A 14,094-nucleotide genomic window follows, 5' to 3' on the forward strand; every position below is an offset into this window, starting at 1 on the left:
ACACCATGAGGGGCGTGGGCATCCCAGAGGGGCCAGCAAAGGGCCGCGGAGGGGAGTAAGGGACAGGAGCATCTGGCACGCGAGCAGGAGCCGTGGCCCAGCGACGAGGGGACTCACCCACAAGGGAAGGCTTTGGGTCGTGGTTGCTGCTGCAAGGCACATCGAGCTGCTCGTCAGCTGGGGCAGGGTGCGTTATGCACAGGCCTGAAAGCAGAAATCAGAGACCCGGTCCCCCCTCTTCTGTTGAATGCCTTAATCGCTGGAATGGCGACTCACTCCTTCTTCTTCATCCGCTGACTCTTCAGGAGAACAGGCTGCGGGCAGCGCTTTGACAAAAGGGCTGAAATGGTTCCCATCCCCAAACACCTGTAGCTAGGTGGTGCAGGACATCTCGTCAGAGCCATATCATGTTCCGCGTGAACTGCAGCAAGCGGAAAAGGCAGCTGAACCCAAAGGATTACTCTTCTTGGCACGTGGGTCATTGGACATGAAGACATCTCCGGATGCCAGGTTCAACGTGTGGACCTTCCCCTGTGGGCACCAGGACTAGGATATATATTTTAAGGATCCTGGTTGGTTTAGGCAGAAAATAAGTACCAAGATATTTGACCCTGACAGGATGACAATTTCCCTGCACATGCACATAAAAACCCTTGTATGAACTTTCAGAACTTTTCTGGTTAAACCTGAGCTGCCAGCAGACTTCAGGGATGGGATTTAGCGGCCTAGAGCATCCCAGCCGATCGCATCCCAAAGCAGACATCAAACCACGGCAGATAAAAGTATTTCTCCCCTGATTAGAAATCAAGCTTAGATGCCAACCACATTTGTAGATACTGAAAAGTACGTGAAATGTTCCCTGTCCTAGGGACCTGAAGGATTAAGCAGGCACCTTGGTGACTGTGCTCTGATGTGCCTAAATATTGTCTGTCACCAAAGTTATATCGGGTATGCCTTTCTTCTGGGTGTGAGAACAAACCCCACAGTACCTTAGAGGAGGGTTTCTTACCCTAAAAGTGCAAATTTGTAGCTGTTCTTCCCAGTTGCTGTTCTCTAGCTGTTCTTCCCAGCTTTTTTGGACTCACTTCCTCAGCACTGCCAGGAATGCAGTGGTGGAGCATTTGTTCTATTTACGTCTGACTAAAAGACGATAAGGACATGGATACCGATTGTGTCAAAAGTCCATTTCCAATCAGCCATTACTATACTGATAATAATGAACTTGAACAAAAAGAAAAAAAAAAAAAGGAAAGATTTATTAGTGCTGAAATTGCATTATTATTTGGGACAAGGACTTCTTTTGATAGAGAATAATTACCTTCCCTCTAGAACTTGGAAATTTAGAAAGCTTTTAAAATGCATTAGCATTATCCAAATAATAAGTAATATTCAGATGATAATAAATGTTACTTCCTGGAAAAATAGGAAAAAAAGAAAAAAGAAAAAAAAAACAATATACAAGGAGAATCTTTAGCAAATGTTATAAGCATTTTGTTCTTTACACTCCTGTCACTTCTTTCCTTTAAAGTTAATTGCAACGGTTTGGGCCTTCACCTGCAAATGAGTCTTTGCACCAAGGAACCGCGCATGGAAAGTCCTAGGTGCTACACCCTTTACAGCATAGGCTGTCATTTGTGCTAATGATTATGCTGCAGACAGATTTAGCTGCACCCATTTTACAAACAGGAAAACTCAAATGCAGCCACATCTGCTTGGCAGCTGTAACAGCCTAAGTTAGGCACAGAAATCCCAGTTTCCACATTTATTTTTGGCTAGATGATGTGAAATTGATACAAAAAGCCCAGTGAAATAAATATGAAAAAGAGGGCATCGCTCTGACAGTGAGGAATCTGAAGTGCAGTGTGCCGAGATCATCTCTGTGCAATGTTAATTATTACGAATGATGGGTAAAAATGTAAAGCACTGAAAAAAAAAATAAGAAGAAGAAATGAAAGCTTCAGATGTGCCTCCCTGGGAAACTAGAAAGGACACAGCTTCAAGTAATGATTATTTTTATTTAGAAAAACATTATACAAGGGACTCTTTCCAAGGAAAGCAATCTGGGTTGTGTCTGGGCTGAGTACACAATGTCATCCTGTTGCAAAGAAAGCAAACATCGTACCAGGACGTATAAACAGGAGTGTCATGTGTAAGACACATGAAGTCATCCCCCGCTCTGGTGGGAGGCCGCAGCAGGAGAGCGTCCCCGGGCTGGGCACTGCGCTCCTGGGAAGCTCGGGACCGGCTGCAGGACCGGCAGGGGAGAGCAGCGGCGGCGATCAGAGGCTGAGAGCAAATGCCCGCGGAGGAGAGATCAGAGGAGATGGGCTTGTTTAGTCTAGGAAGAGACGTGTAGAGGAAGACGTGTAACAGCTCCTCAGACGTGTTCGAGGCTGCTGCAGAGGCAGGTGCTGAGCTCCTCTCGCTGCCCGTCATGGACAGGGCAAGGCGTAACAGCTCACGTCTCTCCTGGCAAGCAGAGCGCTGCCGGGGAGCACCTCCAGTTCTCCCAAGGGAGAGTTTTACTGGGCAGGCACCACATTCTGCAGCACGCTGCCGGCCACGCGGCCTTCCTCTGCTCCGTCCCGCAATTCCTCTCCTCGCTGCGAGGAGCCCGTGAGGAGCGGCTCTCCCGGAGAGCTGCCCCCTGGCACATGTCGCCAGCAGCTTCTCCCGGGGCTCGCTGCAGCAGTCACCAGTGCAATGCTCTCATGCGAAAAGGTGGTGCTCAGACAGGCATTTTCCCTTGCGTTTGCCTCAAGTAAGGGGAGAAATTGCTGCAGATAACAGAACTTCTATGTTCAGTGTTCGTCTGTGTTCTTGCGTTGTCTGCAGTGATCTCTGCAAACTCTCTGCAAGGGTCTTTGAGAGCCTTGGGGATGCGGCTTCATATCAATACCAAGCTAAAAGCAGAGATATTGCAGATTAGTTGAAATGGAACTATTATCCAAAAAAAGCCACACAAATACCTATTTTCACTCCCCCCCTCTCCTTTTTTTTTTATCCCCGCCATGGAGCAAGGGAGTCAGCAGAGCATATTGAGCTGAAGGTGGCTAATCTCTCCTTCATGCCTCCGTACTTCTAAAAAACTGCGCAAGCGAGCAGAAATCCGCTGTATTTCAGATCGCCTGCGAAAGGTTGTATCCCAGGACAGTCGCCCCTTGGGGAGGAAGAACTGTGTGACCTTGTTTAGCTGAGCAAGCACATCAGCTGCCGGAGTAAAGATGCTGTAAGCACTTCCAGCGCGGCTGGGAAGGAGGTCACGTTGCAGGCGGGCTACCTGCCACGCGGGGGGCTCGCCGGGGCCTCGCGCAGCAGCCTGCGCGAGCAGGGGAGGCCAGGGCAAGGCAAAGGAAAGCGAAGCATGTAGGAGAAGTCACAAAGCTGGAGGAGAGCCGTGCGCAGTCGCTCGCAAAGCTGGAGAAGGGCTCGCACCGCCGATAGCCCTGCTTAATTTCAAATTGTGCAGCCGGCACCGCAAAGCTGCTCGGCGGTGGGAAGCGTTAATCCCCAGGCGCCCGGGGGAGACTCAGGGTGACAAACAAGTGAACAAGCAAGGTCTGCTGTTTGCTGCGAGCGAGGAGTTTACCTAGCTACAAGGATGCAGCAAGGAGAGTTAGGGTTTTGTAAGATCAGTTTTCATTAGGGTTTACATTGTGATTTTGCCTAATTAGTCTCCAATAATTAATGCTGTGAGTGTAACAGAGATGTAATCAGACAAAATGTTGGTAAGTAAACCCCATGGAAGCCATACATCTTTTGATAGTAATGATTATGTTCTTTTTTATTATTAAAGATCCCATTAGAAAGAATTTATGATTTTCCCCTTTGTGAGAGAAATAATAAACATTACATTGGATGCTCTTATTTTTGGTATTGAGCAACCGAGTATACGTAATTAGCCACAGTTAAAAAGAAATTTTGCCTGAATGGCTTTTGGGGAACATTACATCCGAATTACAGCCCTGTAGATTTTTTTTATGTGAAAATACACTATCAATAGATAACTCAAATACAGTTTGTCTGAAAAAACATTTAGATTGTGAGGAAAACATGCAGGAAAGGAAACCGAAGTTGCAGCAGGCCTGAGTATCCACAGGAGAGAGAACTGTGCCAGCGCTACCACGGCCGCTGCGTCCTGATGGCTTTTCCAGGGCACTGCTTTGCTCCCTGGGAACTTGCTGGTGGTGCTGGAAGCACCAGCCCCCAGCCCCCAGCCCCACCTGCCTGCCCAGCACTGCCCCCGAGCCCTTCCTGTGTCCCGGTGGGGCTGGGTGCCTACAGGCACATCCCGCTGCCCCCACCCTGATCAACCCGCAGTCCAAAAAGAGCCATGCAGACAGTAGAAATCTGAAAAAAAAATGTTTTGTTCCAGCCATAACATTTACGTTCCAGTGCCATAACACTTCGGAGGACCTGGCCAGAGGCAGGAGATGCCGCGCTAATCCTGCAGGTGTCACGGTGAGAAAGACGCAGGCGGCGGGTTTGGTGGAGGTGCTCCTGAATGTCAGAGCCCGGCCCCTGCACTGCTCATCTACCCGTGTGCTTCAGTCTCCAAGGGGGAGCACGTTTTCAATATACTCCACCGCGCAGAGAGCAGCTGCAGGGTGTTGGTAAGAGGTCTCGTGGGTTTGTAAATGGCTCTGAGCGAGCTACTGTGACAGCAGAGTTTGAAACGTCCCCTCTCCCTGCAGCGAGTTTCCCCCCCAAGGTTTCAGCCTGGACCAAGAAAAGCACACGCCTCCCCGCAGGTACCAAGACCTTGCTTGCAATACGCACACGTCTCCCCAGCGCGGTTGCTGTGCTCCTCGCCATAAGCCTGCGATTACCGAATGCCGCACCGCTCCTCTTTCTGGGCCATAAAAGTGGCCAGCGTTTCCCCTGCCCCGGGAGGGATGAGGGTGCTGTGCGGCAGGCAGCCTGCTGCGCCAGCCCCGCTCCCGGCTGCGGGCCGCCACAGGCGAGCTGTGGCCTTGTGCGACAACCAGGCATGAAGTGCAATCCGGGCAGCTCCTGCAGAGCCTTCGGTGTGAAGCTGTCTGACCTACACGCTAAGATGCTCCAGGAGCATTATCCCTGCCAGCAGTCAGTGCATGTGACAGCAGCAGCGCTGCCTGCTCGGGCAACTGAGACTCCTCAGCATCTAGCGATAAGATGTCGCATAATAGAGCAGCCAGTGAGGGAGGAAATGAAACGAGAACTGCTAAAAATGACAAATGTTTCTTCTTCGCTTCTTGCCAGAGAGAAATCCCCGGGGTGCGCATAGCATCCTGCAGAACGGTGTGCAAACACCTGCGTGTGGTGTGCTGCCCTCTCTCGTACCGCAGCCTGGGGGGCGACCCACGGTGTGGCAATTTACGGAAAAATATCCTCCCTGGAGTATGAGAGACCATCAAAAATCCTCTGTGGGATATAAAGGATGCACCCACAGCTGGAGGGACTCCAGTCACTGGGAGGACGGCAGGTGGTGAGGAGAGGCCACGAGGAGGAGCGAGGCGCTGGGAGGGCTGCCGGGCACAGGGACCTCCGGGGCCTGGCTCATTTGTTCTAACGAGACCGAGACCAAAAATGTGATTTGTCCGATGTATCAGAGGTGAAGACCGGCGAGGAAGAACGCTCTAAACAAAAAGGGCTCTGAGGAAAGGAAATGAGACAGGGAGATAATTAGGAAAGCAAGGCTGATCCGAGCCAAGGAACACAAGCAGCCTTTATGGCTTTGCAGAACCGTGAGCAGGGAGGGGAGGCAAGCTTTCAGCCAGTACAATACGAACGCAATCACCTGAGCGGTTCGATTGTGAGCTCAGGAAGCACGAAGGCCTAACACGATCAGACCTTAGAGCATCACGGGCTCTGCAGCTCAGCAGCTGCTTTCCAAACCCAGAAGTCAGCGGCCTGCTCTGCGAGCATGAGAAATAGCATGGCAACGTGAGGCAGCCGCGGGTTTCTCAAGCCAACCGAGCCAATTTGTTCTTGTCTTCTGGACAAGCTCCAAGACGGAGAGGACACAGCCTGCTCCCATGACAAGACTTTTGTCTCGCTGAACTGGTAATCGTGATGAAAATAGATACATTGAGGACCTTTCTGTGAAAAAAAAGAATTAAAAAAATAGAGAGAATTGATTCAAATTCATGTCCTGTCAGTAATGGGAAACAGGAAGAAGGAACAACTTCATGATAAAGACGACCTCTCTCAGAGCAAGATCTGCATTCCCAGGCTTGAGAGGGGATGCTCCAGCACATGGTAGAGCCAGTGCCTTCTGGGCATCTCTTCAGAAGAGAGACTCTGAGCCCTTCGTCCCACGGTCAGAGACCTGCCAGAGCTGCAGCCCGGCCAGTGGCATCTGATGGGAGAGTCAGTCCTTCCTCCGTCAGCAACAACTGGTGAGAAGTTTCTCTGTGCGCGGGCAGAGTATTTCTGGAAAAACACTGAGCCGAAGCATTTTGCAGCCCTGAGGTGGGCTTTGCGATGAAGATTGCGTCCCAGACTAACCTTGGAGCGAGTCCCCTCACCAGGGAGAGCAGCCTCCAAAGTTCAGGGCTGTGCTCTGCCTGATTCAGGACTGGTGCCTGAGCCTCCCTCTGCAGCGCTCACCGCGAGCAGATCCGGCAGAGAAGGAAGGGGTCAGGACTGCCAACCCAACGCGCTCTCTCCCAGACTGTTTCTGAGACATAGCTTTGGTATTTCACAAGTACATTTTCAATGGTGCCACGTTTGTCCAGATATAAATAGCAAATTTTAATGGGACAAAACCCATTTTACACCCGTTAGGACTGTGCTTCAGCAGCTCAAGGTGCACATTCATACCTTCCATGGGTGCCATTTCAGCAGCTGCACTTGGAAGTGTTTTTAATGGAAAGCCATTACAAGAGGAAGTCATTTTAAGAACATTCACATGCTCGGAAATTTTGTTTCAGTAGACATTTAATGCAAATTTCAGTCTGTATCCAGGCTGAAGTCTTTGCTTGTTGAGAGTTGATAAATTTAAATGGCGCTTGCCTCCAGTGAAAAGATCTGAGTTTTACACTGTGGTGTTTGCTGTGGATCTTAAAAACAATGCATGTACAACTTACATTTAATGTGTGAATTCATTTTTTAATTTCAAAAACACAGGCACTTTTTAAAGAGATGTGCAGTCATGAATTTGGCAGACTGCTTAATTCCGTATACAGTAAGGATGTAGCAGGGAGCCTTTTCCATTTCGAATCAAATGGAATTTGTGATTTGCATGCACCTTTTGAGTCAAAATCAAACATTTGCCCTGGATTGGCCCTAGTTTAATTAAAATGATGAGAATGTGTGATATGCTTTTGGTCTAAGGCAAAAAGGATGCACAGCACTGAAATTTGGAACAAACATAAAAAAAAATGAGAAATGCATGGTTGGAAGTGATAAGAAATGCCAAGACTATGTATTACATGGGATCACGGGATGAAAATAGAAAATATCCTAAAAAAATTCTGGCGTACTGTGAAACCGTTGTCGGAAGGTTTGGATAGGATTACATGCTTTATGGATAATGTCCCTGTAACTAGCACTGTCGAGGTTTGTAATCTTTTCTGTGGTCTTCCCGTAGAGCTGATGGGGATGCTCATCACTGCGAGCAGATTTTCCCCTTTCGGTTTGGTGTAAGGGAAGGGGATGGGGATTTTGTCTTGGACTTGGGCTGTAAGAGCTGGTGGGTATTTCTAACAGTTGTATAGATATTCTTGTGTATAAATATTCATGTCTTTATGTGGTAGGGGGTACATCTCTCATAAATGTGAGTTTTAGAAAACAATTGCTTGTTTCTAGTGAGAGACATTATTTAGGCGATCAGCAGTTCTCCCTCCTCTGTTCCTATGATTTGTGTCTTTGTACAGTGCAGCATTCAGGAATTTGGGTGTCAAATTTCAAGACATGGGTAAACTGGCTTTTGAAAACCTTTAGGCATGTCTTTCTGCCTTTCAGATCATGATGTCCAGAAATGAGAAATACGGGCGAGTCCTCCTACCCCAGCCTGACAGGAGAAAATGAGCATGGTGAACTGCTCAGAAGAGCTCCATTTCAGTGCATGAAATAATGGACGAAACTTTCTGATCACCTCTTTCTGATCACCTCTTTCATATAACCGTGTCTGCCTCGTGCAGCCTGTCGGCACTTGCTTTCCACTGTCCTATCCCTCTCGAGTCATTTCTTTGCTCTGACCAAAGGTTACCAAAAGTAGGGAAGGGGACATGCTTCAGAAAATATTTTCCCCAGTTTATTTTTAAAATGTAACATTGGAAGGCTGTTAAAAAAAAAAAAAAAAAAAAAAGAAATATATTTTGTTTTCACCAGAGGAAGTTGCCAGTTGAAGAGGTGAGTTATGTATAGCCTTGGACACGTAGCTCAGAGAAGCGCGGCGGCCACGGCACGGACGTGGGGGTGTTCTGCCAGCCCTGTGCCAGCTTCCGAGGGGTGAGCTGCCCCAGCTGACCGAACGCTGCCGTAGTTCCTCAGCTGCTCACGTGAACCAGAAAGCAAGCAAAGTGCAGATACTGTAACGCTGATGCTGGTTTAAAGGGCCCTTTTTGTAACCACCATTCAAGTTCAGTGTTGGCTGGGTACAGCAATTTCATATGATAAAATCCCTTCCCATATTAATTTTTCCTTTTTATGAAGAAATCCACATTGCGTCCCCATCAGCCCATCCCATTTCCTACAGCACCATGAGACTTGACTTTATTTGAATTTGTAAATACTTTGATGTCTGTGGACTTGGCTCTTGTACAGTCCTAAACTACCAGCAGGAGGTAATAGTTTCCAGGACTTTACTTTACTTTATTTCCCACTATTCTTCAGGCTCTCTGATTTGCATTTATCTTAAGGGGGAACTATTCATTTTCATTTTCAAGCTGAGTTTTCTTCTGCTGTTGGGCTTGCTGCTATTCCAGGGCTCGTGCAAGGCCCCATTCTTGCAAACCAATGCATACATATGGTTTGTGAAGAATGGGTGGAAATGTGAATAGAAGGGGCCGAGATGCAAAAATCCAGATGATTTGGGGAGGGGAGAGAAGGAAGGAGGGAGATGCAAAGGGTAAAAGCGGGGCTGATGAGGACTTGGAGAAACTTGTGAGGATTTTTCCTGCTGTCCTTATCCTGCCCTTCCTGCAGCACCTGAATGAAGAAGAGGGGTGTAAGAAAACTTTTTTCCCTGTATCTCCAGCAATGTTTCTGGGGACCAGTTCTTCTCCCTCTCCCTGCAATGCCCCAGGATCTCACTTTGAAAACACACCCAGTTCACCTCCATATTTCAGTTGCTTTCCAGGAACCCCCACTCTGCACTCCCCAAAAGACCCCTAACGTGCTGGGGTTAAACCTGAGCCCCCAGCAGGTGGGGTGAGCCCTGCGTGAGGCCTGAAGCTCAGCTTGGCCCTGGCTCTTGTTAAGTGTGGCGAAATGCCCAGGAGCTAGGCAAGCAAGAAGAATCGGTGACTGGGAGATGTTCCTGCCTGCCAAGGGCATTTTCATCAGGGGCAGGAGGGAAACAGGACAAGGCAGTGTTGCAGACTCCAAAATGGTAATTTCAATGCCTTCCACCAGTACCAAGCACCCTTAAAACCCCTAGTGGCAGTATCCATAAAAACGTCAGCCAGCATTGATATCATCCTGCTGTGCGCGGCTCTCGAGGCTTTGGGGGCTGTCAGCAGCGCCCCTGTCCCTTAAGGAGAGCTTGATCCTAGGATGCCCAGCGCGAGAGCAGACTTAATGCAGGTACAGCTTATTGCCACGGGTCAAATGGAGACGGAGTTGCATAAACAGCCCATCTTTGAGGAAGATGCCTTCTGCAGCCTCCAGGCTACTCAGCGTACCCTGAAGCACCGAGCTCTTTGCGCAGAGAAAAGACAACCCCGGAACTTAATGCGATTTTCGGAGAGACATCTTACTCCCCCTCCCTCAGACTGGTTTGGTTCGGTGCCCAGAACATCTGGTCACCCTATAGCCTTTTTTTTTAAAATCCAATAGATACGTTTTCGCAGCACATTGCCGCCTGCCAACAGATGAGCTGCAACTGCTGGCACCAGGGAGCCAGCGAGGCATTAGCATGCGCCGCGGCTCCGCAGCCAGGCCCTCCGCCCGCACCGCGCTGTGCTGGCTGTGCGGCCGCGCGCGGAGACCTTGCACAGGGACCCTGCCTTTGCACTTTGAAACAGGAGAGAGAGCCCGTGTGGGAGGGAAGGGGCTTGTTCTACTCTGGGGATGGCTTAGGGTATGGGGTTCTTGGTTCTGGGGAGGAACGGCGGCGAGTCCATGGGTCTGAGCTGGAGGCAGCCCCGTGGATGGCCGGGACAGGGACCCAAGCTGCTGCCGCCGGCTGGGTGTGCAGCCCCAGGCTGTTTTAAACCTGAAATTGTCATTATTAAATTTCTCCTAGAAGCAGAAATATTTCCAAGAGTGTTACCACTGGTAGTTTGCAGGAACAAGGAACTGTTTTTCCTTTAAAACCCTCCAGCAGGGACGGACCCCGCAGATATCACCCTGCGTGGGTGTGTGTGGACGGGGTGTATAATGGCCAGTGCCTCTGTCTTCGGCTTTGCAGAAGTAGAAGTGGCCTCCCCAGCCGCTGCCTGGCTCATTCCGGAGCCGCCCGAGATGACACCGGGGGCGAGTCCCCATTGCCCTGCCGTGTGCTGGCTCAGACGTAACCGCACCCCGTGGGAGGGTAGCGGAGCAGGACGGCACCGTGTGTGACAGATGCTGCTGCCCGGCACGTTTAGCAGGGGCATGGTAACTCACAGCATCTCAGGACGTGCTCATCTCAAGCCCTGCTCCGCTCTCCGCTTGCATTCGTTGCTCGTTGGTGTCTCGGTTGGGTTCATATTGCACTCGTGCTTTCGGAAAGCAGAGAGGAGGAGGAAGGCCGGGGACGGTGGGACTTGGAGCCAGGGTGCCAGGGTCGCATCCTGCAGCCCGGGGTGCAGGAGCTGCACAGCCCTGCTCTCCTGTGGGGCAGAGAGGGCAGCGCACCGAGCCGCGAGCAGGGGAAAAAGCACAATGTGGTGCAGCAGTGTTTGGGTTAGCAACGCACTGATATTGGTATAAACCATAACAGTTTTAAACGTGTAACAAAATAAGCAAGTGTTTTTTTCAAACCTTACCTCAGTCATGCCACAAGTATTTCAAGATGTTCACCGAAGGATTACAAATCGCAGTGTGGGCTATCAATCTGCCAATGAATAGCACGAGCTTTGGTATTTTCAAGTGATATTTGAAATCCTAACCCCATAAGAAAATTAAGCCAGGCAACGACATCCTGCTTTCTGCAGAGAGCGTTCAGCTTCCCCGGCAGTGGGAGAAGGCTGCTGTAGCTGCCCTCCTCATTCCCTAGCGAAGCGTGTAACGCGCAGCACCGAGCACTAAGCCTCCTGTTCTACACCGCACACCGATTTGGAAGCAAATATTTCCCCAGCAACATCACCAAACCGAAAGCATTTCACGAGCCTGAAACCTCCCGGCAGGACCTGCCTGGGCGAGCGCGGATGTACCAGCACCAAGAGCCATGCACCCAGCACCCGGCTCCTCGCAGGGGGACTGGGGGCACTGGGGGATGCTGGGGGGACACTGGGCTGGCTGCCGGGTGCTCTGCAGCCCGGCTCTAGCAAGGTCTCTGCCTCTTTGCTGTTCACTTTGAGCAGCTATAGACCCTGAGACCACATCTCTGCATGGGTGCTGGGAGAGGTTGTCTTTCGACAGACAAAGAGAAGCAAAAAGGAACGCAGGAAAAAGCCAGTTACGTCTTGCCAAAGCAGCGAGGCAGGCCAGTTCTAGTGCTTTTTTTAGCCGTTTTGTGACTGAGGGAACTTCCAAGAAAGGAAAGAAGAAAAAAAACAGCTTTCTGATTGAGATTATCAGTAAGTGAAAACGGTTTAAGGGCAAATGGTGCAGCCTCCAAGGATTTTGAAAGGTTGGGGTGCAAGGTTTAAATATAAACCTAGATAACTCAAAAAAAACAACAAAAATAAAAAATTGAAAAAAAAAAAAAGGTTTAAAATCACAAAAATGCAGAGCAAGAAACCCTAACCAGCAGCTACGGTGCCCACCCTCCTGGGAGCCGGAGCTGGCCCCGCAGCATCACCTGCGGCCGGGCGGGAGGCGGCCGCTCGCCCCCCAGGCACACAGGGGAGGGAGCTTTGGCCCTCCGGGACTGGAATGAAATATATGACAGATGGTTTAAAAAAAAAAAAAAAAGCAATTATCAAAGGGGAAGATTTTGGAACATATCCTTTGAAATAAAAATTTGTTTAGCATTTTTAGCAGCTGAAATAATTTTCAGAACATCTGATGAGAGATTTAAGTGCTTCATTTCCTCCTCTCACTCGCCAAGCCATCCGTTTGAAGATTGTCTGTGGCACATCTAGTTCTCTGTTTTATTGCTATTGGTATTTTTCATTGGATAATGGCAGAACTAGAGATCAATGGAGGAGAGGTATGAACCACAGTATTCCTGGCCGTTTGAATGTGTGGATGCTTTTGAAATGCTCCGCGGCTTTGCAGAAGATGGAAGATGGAAGGAAAGTATTCTGTGATTCTTTAAATACAACTACATGAAAGTATGTCTTATTACATCTTCCCTTTCTTCCCCACCTTTCTCTGTTCTTCTTAAAAAAAAAAAAAAAGGTAAAGAAAATAAAAAGAAAAAAGAAAAAAAAAGGAAAAAAGGAAAAAAAAAAGACAGAAAAGGGAATTAGCCACCCACCTTGTCCATTACCCTCAGTAATTGCTGGATCACTGGAAAAATTAATAAGATCACATACCTAAAGGTGAGGGTGAGAAAGCACTCTTATATTGCAGGCACAGAGTGCTGCTGCCCAGTAATGCAATTGCAATACAACTTCTCTTTGAGCTCTGGAATGTGATCTTCACTAAAAGACTAGAGAAGAAAAACTTCATTATCTGAACACTAAGGATGGAGCAGTTAAAAATGTGCAATTTCTCCCTAGCTCGAGTGTGCTAATTTTCAGTTTCAAAATTTCCAGTCCTTTTCTTCCCAGACTCCCGTTTGAGTCACAGCCACGCTGACACTGCTGTCTTACCACCCCGGTACTCACCCAGCTGAATGCGAAGCCACATAAATTCCCCAGAACTGCTTGCAACCGCCACTCACGATGATTAATGGTTGGAGATCAGCGCAATAAGCGTCTTTGTGTTCACAAGATGGTTCTTAAGAAGAGTGGGAATTTTATACTGAATGCTTGCTAGTTTTTAAGGACTAGGATGAAAAGAAGTGGGGCAAGTTTCTGTATGGTGCACTCGCCCAGCGCTGATTTTCAGCATTTTCTGAAATCAGGACTAATTGCTAAATTGTCCTGGTGTTTGAAAACTGCTCAGAAATATTCTGAACTGCAAGGGGAATTTGGCTTGCAAAGAGCGAGCCGCAGAGGAGCGTAGCCTCAAATAGGCTCCCACAAAGCAGATCCTGAGTCATCAGGAGGTGTTGCAGCCCGCCCACGTAACCCACCCACTGGCAGGGGTCAATCTGCCGCAGCACCTGGATTCACAGGGCAGGTAACAGCCAGAATACTCCCAGCTGAGCCATGGCCGTGTGAGGATGCCCAGCTCTCCTGGGCAGCAAGCCCCTGTGCTGAGGGCCCGTGGGACACCAGCGGGGATGTCAGTGACACTTCCCATTCGCTGCCATGAGACTTGGAAAAGAGGACGATGAGGTCCTGAACGAGATTAAGGACGTTCACTTCTCCTGGTGTGAATCTGGAGGAGAAAAGTCCATAATCTCCCACCGAAGGCAGGATCCGAGGCCTTTAAATGCCTCAAGCCATGTAAGTTAGGGCTCCTGCCGGACCCCCCCAGCTGCGCAGCTGGGACGAGCGCTGCCAAACCGGGGGTGGCAGCGGGGGCTCAGCGCCAGGAGCTGGGCAAAGACCCCGCTGCGAGGGCCTGGGACACATCTGTCCCTTCGCCTACATGCCCACGTCACCAGGCACCTCCATGGCACGCAGGAGGCGTCCAGCGGAGGAGGATGAGGACAGCGAGGGGCCTTCCCACCACCCCCTGCCTCTCTGTCCCACACCCGGCCTGCCCCACAGCCGCAGGATCCACGGGCTTTGACACAGAAATCAC

General features: G+C 49.6%; 1 long non-coding RNA gene across 2 annotated transcripts; it reads right to left on the minus strand.

Moving 5' to 3' along the window:
- Positions 1-1,863: 1,863 nt before the first annotated feature.
- Positions 1,864-13,482, minus strand: LOC308184705. 2 transcript variants are annotated; one of them, XR_013942883.1, is made up of 3 exons: positions 13,068-13,482; positions 11,118-11,185; positions 1,864-2,903 (listed from the first exon to the last, which is right to left on the minus strand). It is a non-coding gene; the product is annotated as an uncharacterized lncRNA (long non-coding RNA). The 2 variants fall into 2 exon arrangements; XR_013942884.1 differs by lacking the exon at positions 1,864-2,903 and adding an exon at positions 7,213-9,135.
- Positions 13,483-14,094: the final 612 nt, after the last annotated feature.

The sequence above is a fragment of the Anser brachyrhynchus genome (genome assembly GCF_964034855.1).
Source record: "Anser brachyrhynchus genome assembly, chromosome: W".
Lineage (NCBI taxonomy): Eukaryota > Metazoa > Chordata > Aves > Anseriformes > Anatidae > Anser > Anser brachyrhynchus.